The sequence below is a fragment of the Pelodiscus sinensis genome, chromosome 13 (assembly GCF_052426305.1).
Source record: "Pelodiscus sinensis isolate ZL-2025 chromosome 13, ASM5242630v1, whole genome shotgun sequence".
Lineage (NCBI taxonomy): Eukaryota > Metazoa > Chordata > Testudines > Trionychidae > Pelodiscus > Pelodiscus sinensis.
The window spans coordinates 37,673,564-37,691,674 of record NC_143064.1 but is presented as its reverse complement, the minus strand read 5'-3'; the positions used below and the strand labels follow the sequence as shown (position 1 = coordinate 37,691,674).

Sequence of the window (18,111 nt, the reverse complement as noted above, 5' to 3'; positions counted from 1 at the left end):
TGAAACAAGATATCTTGTAATAAATTCAGTCAGTACTTTATGGTTTCATCAACTTGGTAAAAACCTCTGGATTCTTCTACTTAAAGCTATTAGAATTTGTTAAGTCTTAACATTGGGTTATTCTTATTGGGAGTTCAAAGAGAAAATGCCAAACTGTGCATGAAGGAAGTTGTTCATCATACATTAAAACCTTGTTTATTGTATAAGGGTGCATCTAGACTGGCAAGATTTTGAGCAAAAGCGAATGCTTTTGCGCAAAAACTTGCCAGCTGTCTACACTGGCCGCTTGAATTTGCGCAAGAGCACTGACTTTGTAATATACAAAATCAGTGCTTCTTGCGCAAATACTTTCACACTCCTGCTTGAGAAAAAGCCCTCTTGCACAAGAATACTTGCGCAACAGGGCCAGTGTAGACAGGGAAGAACTGTTTTGCACAAAAAAGCCCCGATGGCTAAAATGGCAATCGGAGCTTTCTTGTGCAAAATCGCAATTAGACTGGCCACGGATGCTTTTGCACAAAAGCACTTTTTGCGCAAAAGTATCCCTGCCAATCTAGATGCTCTTATGAGGAAATACTTTTAACGGAAAAACTTTTCCGTTAAAAGTATTTCTGCAAAATCATGCCAATCTAGACGCAGCCTAACAGTTTGAAAACAACATAATGACTGAGGATTTTCATGATTTACAGAAGAAAACAGAATTGTGCAAGTAACAGATTGTTCAGCTATTAGCCTTTCGGGGAAAAAACCATATTTGGGGGCTTTACACATATTTTAAACACAAATTTCAAAACAAAAAGTCAATTTGAATAGAAAAATTTGAGTACTTAATTTGAAAAGTATCAAACATTTTGACTTTTTCAGAATATTAAAAAATACCTAAGCTATTTGGTGAAATCAATATGAATTCAATAAGGGTATGTCTACACTACAAAGTTAATTCGAAATAACAGCAGTTATTTCAAATTAACTTTAATAGCATCTATATAGGCAAACTCCTATTTCGAAACAAATTCAAAATAGTGGAGCCCCTATTTCGAATTTGGTAAACCTCATTCTACTAGGAGTAACACCAAATTCGAAATAGCTATTTCGAATTAAGTGCTGTGTAGACACTTAATTCAAAATAGGGGGCCTTCAGCCTTTCCCAGGGAGCCTTGGTGGCCACTCTGGGCACAACTAGGAAAACTTACTCATCTCTCCCCCAGCCCTGGAGCCATTAAAGGGATAGACCCTGGCCACATTGCTGTGCCAGCTCCAAGCCTGCCAACCCAGAGCCAGCAGTGGCCACCGGGGCCCCTGACCCAGTGGCCCCAAAATATGAGCCAGCAAACCACTGGCAGCCAGCCCTCCTCTGCTCCCCAGGAGCAGTCTGCCAGCTCCCAGGAGCCTGACAGGGGCTGGAGAAGGTAGGCACCTTCCTGGTCTAGGGTGGAGATCATGGACCTTATTCAGGTTTGGGGGGATGCCCCCAATATCCATGATCTCCGCACTAGATGGAAGAATGTGTCTGTCTATGGCAGGATAGCTGCCAGTCTGGCCACCAAAGGCCACATTGTGAACCCAGGAGCAGGTTAGAATGAAAGTCAAGTTGGTCTGTCGAGACCCCCAACCCTGAGCTTCCCCTCCCCATTATTCCCCTTGCTTTCCTGTTCCAGCTCCCTCCTCCCAGGTTTCCCCCTCCCCTCTTCCACCCTCTCACTTCCCCTCTCGCACCTCCTTTTCTCAGTCTCCCCCGAGTTTTGTTCAATAAACCAAGTTTCAGTTTTTGAACATATGTGTCTTTTATTTGACATCTGGAAGGGGGGCTAGGGAGGGGTAAGTGGGAGGACGTGAGGGAGGAATGGGGCACGAGCCCCTGGTAGGAAGGACTGGGGAGGCGCTGAGGGCTCCTTGGGATGGACGCTTTCCCTCAGGGTTTCCTGGATCTTGACAGCCCCCCAATGGGCCACACGGATGGCAGCCTGCAGCAAGTGCAGCCGTGCTGATGGCACCGACCCCACAAGATGCACTGGCATGCCCAGGGGCAGCTCTGGCTCTATGTGGTCGAGTGCCGTGATGTGTGGGCACTCAGGGCACTCCAAGACAGGACTGCTTTGCTGTCCCTCATCGAGTTAGACAAGCAAGCGGGGAACCCTGAGAACTGTCTGTCCAGGGTGGGGGTCGGGTCCCTTTAAGCACAACCCTCGGCTAGCCTGAGACAGCAGCTCCACGCTCTAAGTCCTAACCTAATGCCTTGCCGGCACTTGTTCCGGCCAGCCTTAACTTTGGTTCAGGGACCACTGAGTATGGACGTGCTATTTCAAAATAGCAAAACACTATTTCAAAATAGTTTTTGTGTATATATACATTATTTCCAATTAGCTTAATTCGAATTAACTATTTTGAATTAAGGTTATTCGAAATAGCACTGTAGTGTAGACATACCCTAAATGTTTTAGTTACCCTGAATCTGCATTTTCTGAAAAAAACCTAGTTTCAGCCAAAAGATTTCACCGAGAGAATATTATGCTGTCAATAAAACCGTAATAATAATTTGACAAAGAAGCAAAGCAATTTAAATATCAAGATAAATGTTTAATTTCAATTGCTAACTCACACACTGACCTTGGTGAGCACTTTTCTGGAGGGGTTGTCAAACTAAAACAATAGTTTATAATGTTAAAAAAAATTGAATTACCTAAGTATAATTAAAAGAGTGAACCAAAAAGACAATAAATGCAAGTAAATGTTCAGGTCATGTCTTTATTAATAGCATTTCATTACGCATACTGAAAAAATGCTAACTGTGCCATATTTAGAGCTAAGTGAGGGCAGAACCTCATTAGCTATAACAGGAAATTTCAGTCAGACAATGGCGGAGCTGGGAACATACACTTCTGTATAGTCCATCCTCATTAAAGCACCATTTAAAGGAGCAAAACACCTCAGATATTCCAATATAGTAGATTGGTTTAAAACTCTTTGGAGATTCCAAAACTATATACAGGCAGTGCCCGGGTTACGTACAAGATAGGGACTGTAGGTTTGTTCTTAAGTTGAATTTGTATGTAAGTCGGAACTGGTACATATTGTAGGGGAAACTCTAGCCAAACATTTTTTTTAGTTTTGGATAGCATAGGGAAAGGTTAACTCCCCTCTAATGTTTGTTTTGCTGTCTGTTCCCCTGTTCAGAAGATTTCACATCTATTTCTGTCCCTGTGACAAACTCAGGACTAAAGGAGTAACTCATCAAATACCAAACAGCTCTGCACATGCTTTGAGCTAATAGCTTTATTTCCACACACCACCCAGGGTTCTAGGAGGAGGGTCCTTTTTTTGCTAACACAATGAGGCCAGCACTTTGTTTGTTTTGGTGGAGTCTTTGTTTGCCCAGGAAGCCCAGCATGTATAGGGGGAGGAGGGGCAGAGAGGCTGCTTTTGTCTGCTGTTCGGCAGCCTGTTGCTCAGGAGAGGGGGCAGCCTGTTGCTGGCAGGGGGGGGAGGGGAGGGCAGGGCATGCAGGCGGCGAGGCCGCGGGGGGGGGGCAGCGGGCATAGGGAGGCACTTTTCCTCTGCCCGGCAGCTCTGCGGGACCCCAGTCGGAGCCGGCCCGAGGAGGAGGAGGATCCTAGGACCCAGGTGAGCGAGCCCCGGGAATGCTGCTGCGCATGTGCGGGAGTTGCCTCACCCCGTTCGTATCTAGGGATCCGACGTAAGTCGGATCCACTTAAGTCGGGGACTGCCTGTACCTGACTTCCTAAGAATCTATCAGCCTGTTGTACTGGCTAGTGCCATGTTCACAGAATCACAGACTCCTCCTAGGGCTGGCAGAGACCTCAGGAAGTCAATGAGTCCAGCTCCCCATCCAAAATAGGGCTAACCTCAACTAAATCATCCCAGACAGGGCATTGTCACGCTGAGACCTAAAATCCCCTAGGGATGCAGATATTACCACCTCACTAAGTAACCCATTCCAGTGCTTCACCCTGCTCCTAGTGAAATAGTTTTTCCTAATATCCAACGTAGACCTCCCCCCTGTAACTTGAGACCATTACTCCTGTTTCTGCCATCCATTACTAATGAGAACAGCCTCTCTCCACTCTCGTTGGAACCTCCCTTCAGGAAGCTGAAGGCTGCTATCAAATCCCCTCTCACTCTTCTCTTCTGCAGACTAAATAAGCCCAAATCCCTCAGCCTCTCCTCCTAGGTTAAGTGTTCCAGCCCCCTAATCATTTTGATTGCCCTTCTCTGGACCCTCTCCAATACGTCCACATCCTTTCTATAGTGGAGGGCCCAGAATTGGATACAATACTCCAGATGTGGCCTCATCAATGCCAAATAAAGGGGAATAATCACTTCTCTAGATCTGCTGGCAATGCTCCTTCTAATGCACCCTAATATGCGAGAAGCCTTGGCTACAAGGGCACACTGTTGACTCATATCCAGCTTCTCATCCACTGTAATTCCCAGGTCTTTTTCTGCTGAATTGCTACCTAGCCAGTCGGTCCCCAGCCTATAACAATACTTGGGATTCTTCCATCCCAAGTGCAGAACTGTGCACTTGTGCTCGTTGAACCTCGTCAGATTTCTTTTGGCCCAATTCTCCAATTTTTCTAGGTCACTCTGGAAACTCTCCCTACCTTTCAATGTATCTACCTCTCCCTCTAGCTTCGTGTGAACCGCAAATTTGCTAAGGGTGAAATCCATCCCCTCATCCAGGTTATCAATAAAGATATTGAACAAAACCAGCACTAGCAACAATTCTTGGGGCATTCCACTTGAAACCAACTACCATCCAGACATCAAGCCATTGATCATATTGGTCACACATGGCTTGACCTTGATGAATCCATGTTGATGATTCCTGATCACTTTCTCCTCTTCCAAGTGCTTCTAAATGGATTCTTTGAGGATCCTCGCCATGAATTTTCTGGGGACGGAGATAAGACTGACTGGTCTGTAATTCCCTGGATTGTCCTTCTTCCCTTTTGTTCTAAGAGGTAGAGGAAAATACTTGTCTAGAATCATAGTATCATAGAACCAGAAAGCTGGAAGAGACCTCAGAAGGTCATCAAATCCAGCCCCCTGCTCTAGGCAGGACCTATCCCAACTAAATCAACCCAGCAAGGGCTTTGTCAAGCCGAGACTTAAACACCTCTAGGGATGGAGACTCCATTACTTCCCTAGATAACCCAATCCAGTGCTTCACTACCCTCCTAATGAAACAGGTTTTCCTAATATCCAACCTGGACCTCTCCCACCTCAGCTTGAGACAATTGCTCCTTGTTCTGCCATCTGTCACTACTAAGAACAGCCTCTCTCCATCTTCTTTGGAACCTCCCTTCAGGAAGTTGAAGGCTGCTATCAAATCCCCCCCCCCCCAGCACTCTTCAATTCTGCAGACTAAACAGACCCAAATCCCTCAGCCTCTCCTTAGAAGTCATATGCTCCAGCCCCCTAATCAATTTGGTTGCCCTCCGCCGGACCCTCTCCAATGCGTCTGCATCCTTTTTGTAGTGGGGGGCCCAGAACTGGACACAATACTCCAGATGTGGCCTCACCAAAGCCGAATAAAGGGGAATAATGACATCTCTGGATCTGCTGGCAATGCTCCTCTTAATGCAACCTAATATGCCATTAGCCTTCTTGGCTACAAGGGCACACTGTTGACTCATATCCAGCTTCTCATCCACTGTAACCCCCAGGTCATTTTCTGCAGAACTACTACTTAGCTGGTTGGTCCCCAGCTTGTAACTATGCTTGGGATTCTTCCGTCCCAAATCCAGGAATCTGTACTTGTCCTTGTTGAACCTCATCAGATTTCTTGTGGCCCAATCCTCCAATTTGTCTAAGTCAATCTGGACCCTATCTCTGCCCTCAAGAGTATCTACCTCTCCCCCAGGTTAGTGTCATCCGCAAACTTGCTGAGGATGCAATCCATGCCCTCATCCAGGTCATTAATAAAGATATTGAACAAAACCGGTCCTAGAACTGAACCTTGGGGCACTCCCCTAGAAACCGACCGCCATCCTGACATCGACCCGTTGATCACTACCTGCTGTGCCTGGCCTTCTAGCCAGCTTTCTATCCATTTTACTATCCATTTATCCAGTCTACATTCCCTTAAGTTGCTGGCAAGAATATTGTGGGAGATCATATCAAAAGCCTTGCTAAAGTCAAGGTATATCATATCCACTGACTTTCCCATGTCCATGGAGCCAGTTACCTCATCATAGAAGCTAATCAGATTGGTCATGCACGACTCGCTCTTTGTGAATCCATGCTGACTATTCCTAATCACTTTCCTCTCTTCCAAGTGCCTCAAAATGGATTCCTTAAGAATCCCTTCCATGATTTTTCCGGGAACCGAGGTAAGACTGACCGGCCTATAGTTCCCTGGATCGTCCTTCTTCCCTTTTTTGAAGATGGGCACTACATTTGCCTTTTTCCAATCATCTGGGATTTCTCCCTATCGCCACGACTTTTCAAAGATAATAGCCAAAGGCTCCTCAATGACATTTACTAACTCCCTTAGTACTCTCGGATGCATTAAGTCCGGACCCATGGATTTGTGTATGCTTAGCTTTTCTAAATAGTTCCTAACCTGTTCTTTACCCATCACAGGCTGTCCATCTTCATCCCATCTTGTGTCACTTAGTGCAGAAATCCATGAACCGACCTTGTCCGTGAATACAGAGGCAAAGAGAACATTGAGTACTTCAGCTTTCCCCACATCATCTGTCACTATGTTACCTCCTTCATTCAGTAGGGGCCGCACACCCTCTCTGATCACCTTCTTCTTGTTAACATGCCTGTAGAAACCGTTTGTGTTATCCTTCACATCCTTAGCGAGTCGCAATTCCATTTGTGCTTTCGCCTTCCTGATAACCCCCAGACATTCACGAGCTATACATTTAAATCCCTCCCCGGTCATTTGTCCAAGTTCCCACTTTTTGTAAGCTTCCTTCTTGTGCTTAAGTTCACCAAGGATTTCCCCTGTAAGCAAATCCGGTCTCCTACCATGTTCGCCTCTCTTGCTACGCGTTGGGATGGTTTCTTTCTGTGCCTTCAATAAGGCTTCTTTAAAATACTGCCAGCTGTCCTGGACTCCTTTCCCCTTCATGTTAACATCCCACGGGATTCTGCCCATCAGATCTCGGAGGGAGTCAAAATCTGCTTTTTTGAAGTCCAAGGTGTGTATTTTACTACTCTCTTTTCTTCCTTTGGTCAGGATCCTGAAATCTACCATTTCATGATCACTGCTTCCCAGGTTGTCACCCACCTCCACTTCCCCTATTAGTTCCTCCCTGTTTGTGAGCAGAAGGTCAAGCTGCGCATGGCCCCTGTTCGGATCCTTCAGCACTTGTGTCAAGAAGTAATCCCCAACATTCTCCAAAAACTTCCTGGATTGCCTGTGTACTGCTGTATTGGTTTCCCAACAGATGTCAGGTCCCTTAAAGTCCTTCACGAGAACCAGGGCCTGCGATCTGGAAGCTTTGCTCAGTTGTCTCATCTACCTCATCCACCTGATTCAGTGGGCTGTAGCAGACACCAACAACAACATCACTGCTGTTGTTTGCTCCTTTAAACTTAACCCATAGACTCTAAACAGGCTTTTCTCCCTCTTTATACTGAAGTTCAGAGCAATCGTAGTGCTCTCTTACATATAGTGCAACTCCTCCTCCTTTTCTCCTCTGCCTGTTCTTTCTGAACAGTCTATACCCTTCCATGACAGTGCTCCAGTCATGCGAGTCATCCCACCAAGTCTCTGTTATCCCAATTAAAACATATATCTTGGACGTGGCCAGGGCCTCCAGTTCTTCCTGTTTGTTGCCCAGGCTTCTCGCATTAGTGTACAAAAACCTCATGTCGGGGACTCGAACCCAGACGGCCTCTGTTCGTTGTCTGACCGCAAAGAGACAGGCAACACCAGCAAGATCCAATCACAAGCTCTTTATTGAATAGTGCACACTTACAATAGAGAGCGGCCCGTCTCCAAAGTGAACCAGCCCCGATTTCATTTACAGGTAGGCTTATATAGACAGTTCCGTCACGTCATAGACTATTCGCCCAAGCAACCAACCCCCCTTTATCAGTTAGAAACCTCTAATTCCCATGCATACCTGGCCAACTATACATCATGGCCTTAAGCAATTCATAATGCATCAGCAATTTCTTATCAGCCCAAAAGACAGGTACTGGGCAACAAGGAGACAGTTTGTTATGGCCAAAGGAGAACATAAACAGGGAGTTTGGAACAAACAGGGGGAGAGCAGAAACAGGGAGTCTCTTTATCAGTTCTCAAAACAAACTGTTCCTCATCACAGCAGGTACAAAAATGCAGCTTCTTACTTATCTCATTTTGCCAACTTGAGCAAGCGTGTAGGGTGCGTGTAGGGTGCATCTCTGCTTGAACCTATCTCCAGTTCTGTCCAGGGACTACCCAGAAACCTTTGTTGCATTTGCTTTAGCATAACTTATTTTTTCTAGGGCCTAACAGTCCCCCCTTTGTCCCTAGAGTACCGTGAAGGGACTCTTGGGACACATTGTAACAACTTACTACTTGGTGGAACACACCTTAGTGCCTATTCAACATCCACAACGAATTAGGACATAGAGAACTACCAAACCACAAATAACAATGACAGCGCCAATCATTCACAGCCCGCCAAGTAAGAGGGCGAGATTCTTTAGCATCTGTCTCAGCGTCCCTCATATTCCTAATCTTTCCAGTGGGGAGATGAGGGCAGTAAACAACAGGTGGCTCCAACCAGGCCAAGTAGAAGGATCTACTCCATGAAGGAGGAAGGGTCAAATATGCTTTGTTATCGCACACTCAGTACACTCTAAATAAGGGTTGGTTCCACAGACTCCATCCTACCGGTCCAATGGGTAGGGTTGGACCATTCGGATAAGAGCATAAACAGAGAGACTTGTTGCTAGGTCCAGGAGAGCACTGAGTACAATTTAGAGAGGAGCAGTTATAATGGGTGTGTGTGAAGGAAGGTACGCAGGACGATATATTTACTTTCATTAACCTAGGGATCAGAAAGTCAGCTGTACCATTGATAATTTGGTATTTATCTTCAGTTAGAGTATAAGCAGACCCGACATGGGAAATGTCAAGTGCACTGACTGATTCTGACAAGCATACCAGAATCAGTAGACTACCTTTTTAATAGGCACTAATGTCTGGGTTTTCCTATACATTCAGGAATCCTCTATTTTTAATCTCAGTCTTTTCCTAAGTAATGTTTAGATTTCCTGAGGAATCCTTTTAAGATGGGGTCCATGTCATGTTCATTGCACAAAGGGGAATGGGAACCATAAGCAGACTTCTTTGACTATCCACTGGGACTAGGGAACACACTCAACATGACGTATTATGTAATTCTGGCATTCGAGCCTTCAGCTCATGTGCAAGATGAATAAAGGTGTTAGAGCTGTTAGTTTCTACAGCCTTTACATCCCATACCACCAAAAGAGAAAGATAACAAATAATAATAGTAAAAACATAAGAACCCAGGCCAGAAAACGAGGCCTTCCTTCTGGGAAAGGACACCACCAGTCTAAGGTTTCTTCAGTCAAAGTCAAAGCTTCAGGTCGCCCAAAGGGGTAGCAGTCCATTTGCCCTGGGCACAGATGTCGTCTGCTTCTGGTTCACCCGGTTCGCGGTGGGGTGAACGTGCGTGGCTCCCTTGAAGTCTGACGTCGTCTGCTTCTGGGCCTGGATTGCCAGTACCAGGCCTGCGCTGATCCCCGTCTACTTCTGGACCTGGGTTCCTGGTACAGGTCTGCGGTGCTCATTGTTGGGGCCAACCTGTGTAGGCACTGGAACCGGTTAGCGGTGGGATGCGTGAATCCAGGCGGACAATTCTTCACACTTTACAGCAGTATGGGTGGTCAGAAGGACTTGGTAGGGACCCTTTCACCTGGGTTCCAGGGCAGTCTTCCACTGGTGAACCTTCACGCAAACCTAATCTTCTGGTTGTAGTTTATGGCACGGCACAATCAGGACCTCCTGGAAGGCGTCCTTAACCTGAGAATGATAAGACTGTACACACCTCATAAGTTCCTGACAATACTTGACTATGCTTTCTTTAATAAGTGTTGCATCAGCCAGGTCAATTTTTTGGCTGCTTAACAATTTCATAGGTCGGCCACATGCAATTTCATGTGGACTGAGTCCAGTTTTCCGATTAGGAGTCACTGTCATGCTCGTTAGGGCAATCGGGAGTGCTTCTACCCATGTTAAGCCAGAGTTCTTACATATTTTTGCAAGTTTGTTCTTTAAAATCCCGTTTCATTTCTCTCCTGCTCCTGCGCTCTCCAGGTGTCATGCGCAGTGCGGTGCTTGTCTGATAGAGTAGTACTTTGCCAGTTTTTAAACAATTTGTCCAGTAAAGTGGGTACCTTTATCACTGGAAATCACAAAATGTATTCCCTATGATGGGATGTAATGATTTAGAAGTTTCTTTGCCACTGTGATGGCATCAGCTTTCCTGCAGGGAATAAGCTTTTACCCATCTTAAAAACAAGCAAACAATAACCAACACATATTCAAAAGATTGACATTTAGGCAATTGAATAAAGTCTATTTGTAAATTCAGACATGGTCCCAAAGGCAGAGGTCTGGTTGCCGGAACTGTCTTTACAGGTTTACCCACATTGTGGGCTTGGCAGACAGGGCAAGCCAGACAATAATCTTTGGCTGCTTGGGAGAATTTGGGAGCAAACCAATTTTGTTTTACCTTTGCCAACGTGTAACAATCCATGGAGCACAGAGGCAAGGTGAAGTAGCAAGACCACTGGGGCAACAATGTGGCCATCAGAGCTGCACTAGTAGTGGTCTGGGTGCAAGGTGCACCCTGCCAGTCTCCACTCCTGCTTTCCCGATTCTGGGGCTTGTTCTTGCAGGAGGGCCAGTTCCGAAAGAGATGGCAAAGGAGCTGGTGATCATAGGAGAGAAGGGAAAAAACAGCAGGTAGAGGAGCAGATTCCTCTACATTCTAGACAGTACAAACTGCATAGTCTGATACTAAAACTCCACTAGAATTAGAAAAGCAAAAACCATCTATGTAAAGCACAAAGTTAAAATTATTTAAGGGATTTAAATTATTCTTTCATTAAAACAACAATATTGTACACACAACAATGTTTGAAATACATATATTACAATTAGGACACACAAGACAAATTTGGATAGAACACAGAACACAAACTTATTATGTCATGACACAGAACCATGGTTTTTTTTTTCTTCAGTTACTTTTCAGCTAATATTAGTGCTTTTTGATAATCTGAAAGACAAAGAAAACATTTCAACCCACACTGGGGTTGTGCATTATATTTTAGAATACTTTTTCTTTACCAATGTTTTTTGCTAATTTTTGATTAGCCTGCTGTTACCTAATGGTATGCTTTTGTTTTGCACACTAGCTTCAGAGGGTTTGAGTAAATTACTTCATTGTTCAATTATTAAGTTAAAGATGACATGCTTTAGTTTCCTTCTTGTACTGCAGACCAGGCTTTTTTTTTCCTTTAATGTGTGAAGCTTCAAATAATTTACTGCCACAGAAACTTTTTCTTAGAACAAGACCCTTGCTAGTTAATATTTAAGCAAGCAAAAAGGTTTTCTTTTCCTGAAAAGAATTATATACAATGTTACAGGCTTACTTATGGGGGACATGCTCCCCCTTTCCAGAACAGACAGGCAGTTTGCAGACACACACAACCTTGGATCTGAAAGCAAGCCAAAAGTGCTATCAACTCAGCTTTGAACAGAAAAACAGTGAAGTTTCTGGGCTTGGATTTCTTTAAAACAATAATTAGTTTTCTTGGAAGACACATTTAACCCTTAGGGTGCAGGTTTTACAAATTTACAATGTATAGATTTTATTCTTTTATGCAGTTAACCAATTAAGTTTCAGTAGAATTCCTTATTTCTCTTTAATAAATTTAACAAAGTGTCTGTAGCCAAATGTTTAAACTTTATTGTTTCTTTGCCTAGATGATTAAAAGAGGCTGCAAGAAACAAGGAGTCATTTTTAAAGCAGGTTTCCCTTCATATATAACAACAATCGCTTAATTCCTTCTTTCTCTCTCTCTCTTCTCTTTCTCATTGTACATCTGTGTCACAATGCTAACCACTTCAAGTAAACTTTTCCCTTGCATCCCGTCCGAATTCAGAACTCAGTTAGGCTCAGCGGTGGGCATACCTCTCCAAGCTTGATTCTGGTGATGTGCTACAGCCTTTTCTTTAACCTTTTGATGCTCATTTTCCGTGAGGAGGGTATTTAACAATTGAATCACATCAGCCCAGGTTGGCAGATGGATAGAGAAAATGGTACGGAATATTCTTTTTACCACCTCCGGGGCATAGGGTGGGGGAAGTTTAACAGATTTTTCTACACACACAGCCTGCAGAGCCCTTTTAAATTCCTTTGGTTTGTAATTATACCATACAATAAATATTCCATTTGTCCGGGTCTAAGATTGACCAGTATGTCCTTTAGGGCATTCATTCTTTCTACGGAAAACATCCCGCAGTCTGGCCAATCATTATCCGGGGACAAATTAGCAGTGAGTGAAGGCCATTGTGTTTGACACAAATCCTTCATTTTAGATTTTGCTTGACCGGCCATTCCAGAAATGTCCTTCCAATCCCTTAGGATCAGGGTCAACGGGGCGTCCCCCGGGCACTTACTGCCGCCCTGTCCCATCTTTACCAGCCAAAGGATCCTTAACCCAATTTCTCAATACCGAGCACGCTTACCTCTCCAGGGACTTTAACCCCGAACACTTCAGGGACTTTAACCCCGAGGTCCTGGATCCTACACAACGGGTAGGTGATGTTGCTGGATTTCTGCGGGCCTCAGCTGGTTCACAGGACACGCCTTATCGCCGGAGCAGGGATCAGGCCACCTGGCAAGGCTCCTCAAAACCGGAGGATGCGCGCTGCATTGCTTCGGAGTCCGATCCTCTGCACCGGAGAGTCAGACGGGTCCCATCTGGGGTGCCAAATTTGTCGGGGACTCGAACCCAGACGGCCTCTGTTCGTTGTCTGACCGCAAAGAGACAGGCAACACCAGCAAGATCCAATCACAAGCTCTTTATTGAATAGTGCGCACTTACAATAGAGAGCGGCCCGTCTCCAAAGTGAACCAGCCCCGATTTCATTTACAGGTAGGCTTATATAGACAGTTCCGTCACGTCATAGACTATTCGCCCAAGCAACCAACCCCCCTTTATCAGTTAGAAACCTCTAATTCCCATGCATACCTGGCCAACTATACATCATGGCCTTAAGCAATTCATAATGCATCAGCAATTTCTTATCAGCCCAAAAGACAGGTACTGGGCAACAAGGAGACAGTTTGTTATGGCCAAAGGAGAACATAAACAGGGAGTTTGGAACAAACAGGGGGAGAGCAGAAACAGGGAGTCTCTTTATCAGTTCTCAAAACAAACTGTTCCTCATCACAGCAGGTACAAAAATGCAGCTTCTTACTTATCTCATTTTGCCAACTTGAGCAAGCGTGTAGGGTGCGTGTAGGGTGCATCTCTGCTTGAACCTATCTCCAGTTCTGTCCAGGGACTACCCAGAAACCTTTGTTGCATTTGCTTTAGCATAACTGCACTAGGCCTTATTTTTTCTAGGGCCTAACACTCAGGTAACCAGTTGGTCGCCCTATCTTCTCCATTCAAAACAGGGGTCCTCCTTTCTTGCTCGTTCCTCTCTGCATTTCTTCCTGGTATCCGAGTCCCCTCAGGGTTTTGGTCACCATCCCCTGATGAACCTAGTTTAAATCCCTCCTTGCTAGGTTTGCAAGCCTGCCCGCGAAGATGCTCCTTCCTCTCTTCGTTAGGTGGATCCTTCTTCCCAGCACTACCTAATCTGCAGTAACCAGCTCAAGGTCATTCTTGGCCGTATCGTTAGTTCCCACATGGAGAAGCAGGAAGGGGTAGCAATCCAAAGGTTTGATCAGTTTGATAAGCCTCTCAGTCACATCCTGAATGCGAGCTCCCAGTAAGCAGCACACCTCTCGAGATTCCAGGTCCGGACGGCAGAGGGATGGCTCAGTCCCTCTTAGGAGGGAGTCCCCGACCACCACCACCCATCGTTTTCTTTTGGGGGTGGTGGCTGTGGAACCCCCATCCCTAGGACTACGCATCCCATGCCTTCCAGTAGATGGTGTTCCCTTCCGGTTTCTTCCTTGTGTGGTCCTTTCCAAAGCATTCAGCACTGCAGAGCCTGTGGAGAGAGCCTGTACGTCCTTTGGGTACGTCTACACTACAGCGCTAGTTCGAACTAACTTAGTTTGAATTAGTTAATTCGAACTAAGCTAATTCGAACTAACGCGTCTAGAACTAAAAACTAGTTCGAATTAGCGTTTTGCTAATTCGAACTAGCAAGTCCACATTGAGTGGACTCTGAACAGGGCGTAAGGATGGCCGGAAGCAGTGCCGGCAGGACATCAGAGGAGGACTTAGAGCGTGGAGATGCTGTCTCAGGCTAGCCGAGGGCTGCGCTTAAAGGGTCCCGACCCCCACCCCGGACACACAGTTCTAAGGGGTGCCCCGCTTGCAAAGAAGTTCTGGCTTGGAGTGTCCGGAGTACCCACACTCGGCACATCACACCACTCGGCCATCAGCCCGGCTGCACTTGCCGCAGGCTGCCATTTGGGGAGAGGTGGCAATTGGGGGGCTGCAGGAGAGCTTCCACACCCAAAGGCCCACAGAGCCAGCCCAGTCCTCCCCATCGGGGGCTCGTACCCCATTCCTCCCTCACCTCCTTCCACTTACCCTTCCCTAGCCCCTTTTCTTGATGTACAAAATAAAGATAACGTTTCTTCCAACATTGACTCTGTCTTTATTGAACAAAACTGGGGGAGACTGGGAAAAGGAGGTGGGAGAGGGGAAGAGAAAGGCTGGGAGAGAGGAGGGCAACTACAATGATCAAGGGTTGGGAACAGGTCCCAGATGAAGAGAGGCTAAAGAGACTGGGACTGTTTAGCTTAGAAAAGAGGAGACGGAGGGGGGACAGGATGGAGGTCTCTAAAAGCAGGAGTGGGGTGGAGAGGGTGCATACAGAAAAGTTCTTCATTAGTTCCCATAAAGAAGGACTAGAGGACACCAAAGGAAAGGAATGGGTAGCAGGCTTCAAACTAGTAAGAGAAAGTTGTTCTTCAGAAAGCAAATAGTTAACCTGCGGAACTCCTTGCTGCAGGAGGCTGTGAAGGCTACAACTAGAACAGAGTTTAAAGGGAAGTGAGATCAAGTCATGGAGGTTGGGTCCATGGAGTGGTCTTAGCCAGGGGGTAGGAGTGGTGTCCCTGCCCAAAGTTAGTGGAAGGCTGGAGAGGGATGGCACGAGACAAATGGCTTGGTCACTGTCTTCGGTCCATCCCCTCCAGGGTCCCTAGGGTTGGCCACTGTCGGCAGACAGGCTACTGGGCTAGATGGACCTTTGGTCTGACCCAGGACGGCCATTGTAAGCTCAGGGCTCAGGGTCGGGGGTCTCAGTGGACCCCCTTGATTTTCATTCACACCTGCTCCTGGGTAGCCAGGCTGGCAGCTCTCCTGACCTAGACGGCCACTTTCCTGTGCCTAGTGCGGAGATCGTGGACGAGGTCCACGATGTCCGCACTAGCCCAGGAAGGTGCCTGCCTCTTGCGGTCCTGGGCAAGCTCCCAGGAGCCGCCAGCCTGGTCCCAGGAAGAGGGGGTGGGCTGGGGGACATCGGGTGGGTGGCTCTGTGCCATGCCAGGTGCAGGGTCTGCTGGCTGGGTGCTGGCAGGCTTGCACCTGGCGCGGGCACCGTAGCCAGCCCGTGCCCCTTTAAGGGGTCCGGGGCCGGGAGGGGGGCATAGAGTTTCCCTGGTGTTGGCCAGAGTGGCCACCAGGGAAACCTGGGAAGGGCTAGCCTCCCACTAGTTCGAATTAAGGGGCTACACACCCCTTAATTCGAACTAGGTAGTTCGAACTAGGCTTAATCCTCGTAAAATGAGGTTTACCTAGTTCGAACTAAGCGCTCCGCTAGTTCGATTCAAATTCGAACTAGCGGAGCGCTAGTGTAGCGCCTATTAAAGTTAGTTCGAACTAACGTCCGTTAGTTCGAACTAACTTTGTAGTGTAGACATACCCTTACCTCTATAGCAATGGGGGATTCCTGTACTAGCCTTTTTCCCCTTCTAGAAGTTACATGCTGCCAGTTCTCTTCTTGGTCATGTACTGCCCTCTCTGGCTCCTCCGCCTGCCATGCCTGAAGGATTAAATGCTGCCTTCTATCGAGGAAGTCTTCAGCCTCTCTGATTGAGCATAGTGTTGGCACTCGGGCTTCCAGTCCTCTAATTTTTTCTTCCAAAATGGCGTTCAGCTTGCACTTAGTGCAGATGAAATCCGTTCTTTCTTCCGGGAGGAAGACAAACATTGCACATGCCATGCAGGTAACAACAGCAGACCTATCACCATCCATTACTGCTGTCCTGTTCGCAAGCTCCTAGGTCGCTTGCCCACTGCCTTATAAAGCCCTGGAGTGCCTTAAAGTCCCTCCCTCTACCAAGGCTCAGCCAATCAGCAGAGGCTTCTAGAATTCAAACTTTATTTAGAAGCCAACAGTTTCCACCTGCCAAATCACAACTAATCACAGCATCTACCAATCATAGCCAATCACAGCACACACTCCATCAAGGGGAGGGGGAGGGCAAAGGGGAAGTGTGGGGGGGAAAGCCTCACTCACAAACACAGGGGAAAAAACAAACAAAACCAAAAAAAGAACACACATCAACCCTCACTCACAAACACAAGCTCAGCACACAGCAAGAAAGCCCCAAACACAACACACACTTCCCTCAAGAGTCCTGTATCTGCTTCTCCTTTACCTGTAGAACTCCCTCTCTAAACTCCCTGTTAGCACTCACCTGTTCGCAAGAATAGTTCAGTGTCTCAGGAAATTATTCCCTAAGGGCATCAGGGTTACTGAAACAATTTTTATAGGGGAGGTGCTGCTGATTGAAACTATGGAAACCATGTATTTTGGTTTTTTTTTATTACTACTTCAAGACTGGTGATGTGGTTGCATCCGCATTATCCTTAGTTTGAGCACAACTGAAAGGCATGTGTAAAATATATTTTGGTCTCAGTCCATTTCCCAGAAAACAGACCTCTGCATTTCTACTTTTCAAACACTCACTACTGCAATATTACACTTTTACAACATCCCTTTCTCCCTCTTGACTTTGTCTCTCTCTCTCTCTCAAAACCTGTTCCCCAACCCTGCCTTACCTCACTGTGTCCTCAGTGTTTGCATTATTAAGAATTATCCACAGAGCTCCAATATTCCCTTTTCCGAGGTTGTGGACCTTCTCCCCTCTTTCACACAGTTTATTTTGTATGGAGCCTCAGCTAAGGTGATTTTTACAGAAGAGATGGACAATAGCTCTCTAATGGCGTTCACACATAACATATTGCAAGCATCATGGGTGTCCATTAGCCTAGTCAGGGGAAGGCTTTGCCTTCCCAAACTGCCAGGGATGACCCTGCCCACACTCTGCCCCCAGAATGCCTGCTGTAGCCATTCTAGGGGTGTAATGCTGCTGCCTCCAGCACCTGCCATCCCAGTGCTCCTGACTGGGGAGACTGGATCCAAGCGCCTCCACCCTCTCTGGTGCTCTGGGGGCCAGGGAGACTAGAGCCATGCATGCCTGCCTGTGGTGGGGGGGAGCATGTGCTTGGCACACTATCCTGCCTCCTCCCCTCCCTGTGGTGGGAGCAGGGCCTCAGCACAGGAGGCAGGGTGGTACGTAGATCTGGGGGCCTGCCTCCCCCAACTCCAGCTGCACTGATCACCCATAGTACATGTGGCCCAAACATTCTCAGTTCTTTCTCTGCCATCCTCAGTTGCAGACAGAGTTTCACAGCAATGTTTGTCCTCATGGCTCTGAAAGACAAGATTGCACCTCCTATAGATGAAGCTATAATGGAACCCGATGTTGACATATGGCAAATTCCAGCATCCATGCCACCAACCAATTCTTTTTGTCAGTAAAGGATCTGGGCTTCCTATTTCCCATCTGCAGCCTAACTCCCTAGTCACAGGCACCATAAACCACTACAACAGTCAGCCAC

General features: G+C 46.6%; 1 long non-coding RNA gene across 1 annotated transcript; it reads right to left on the bottom strand.

Moving 5' to 3' along the window:
• Nucleotides 1-7,920: 7,920 nt before the first annotated feature.
• Nucleotides 7,921-14,155, bottom strand: LOC149523664 (uncharacterized). The gene is made up of 2 exons (XR_016350572.1): nt 12,758-14,155; nt 7,921-10,036 (listed from the first exon to the last, which is right to left on the bottom strand). It is a non-coding gene; the product is annotated as an uncharacterized LOC149523664 (long non-coding RNA).
• Between the last annotated feature and the right edge of the window lie 3,956 nt (nt 14,156-18,111).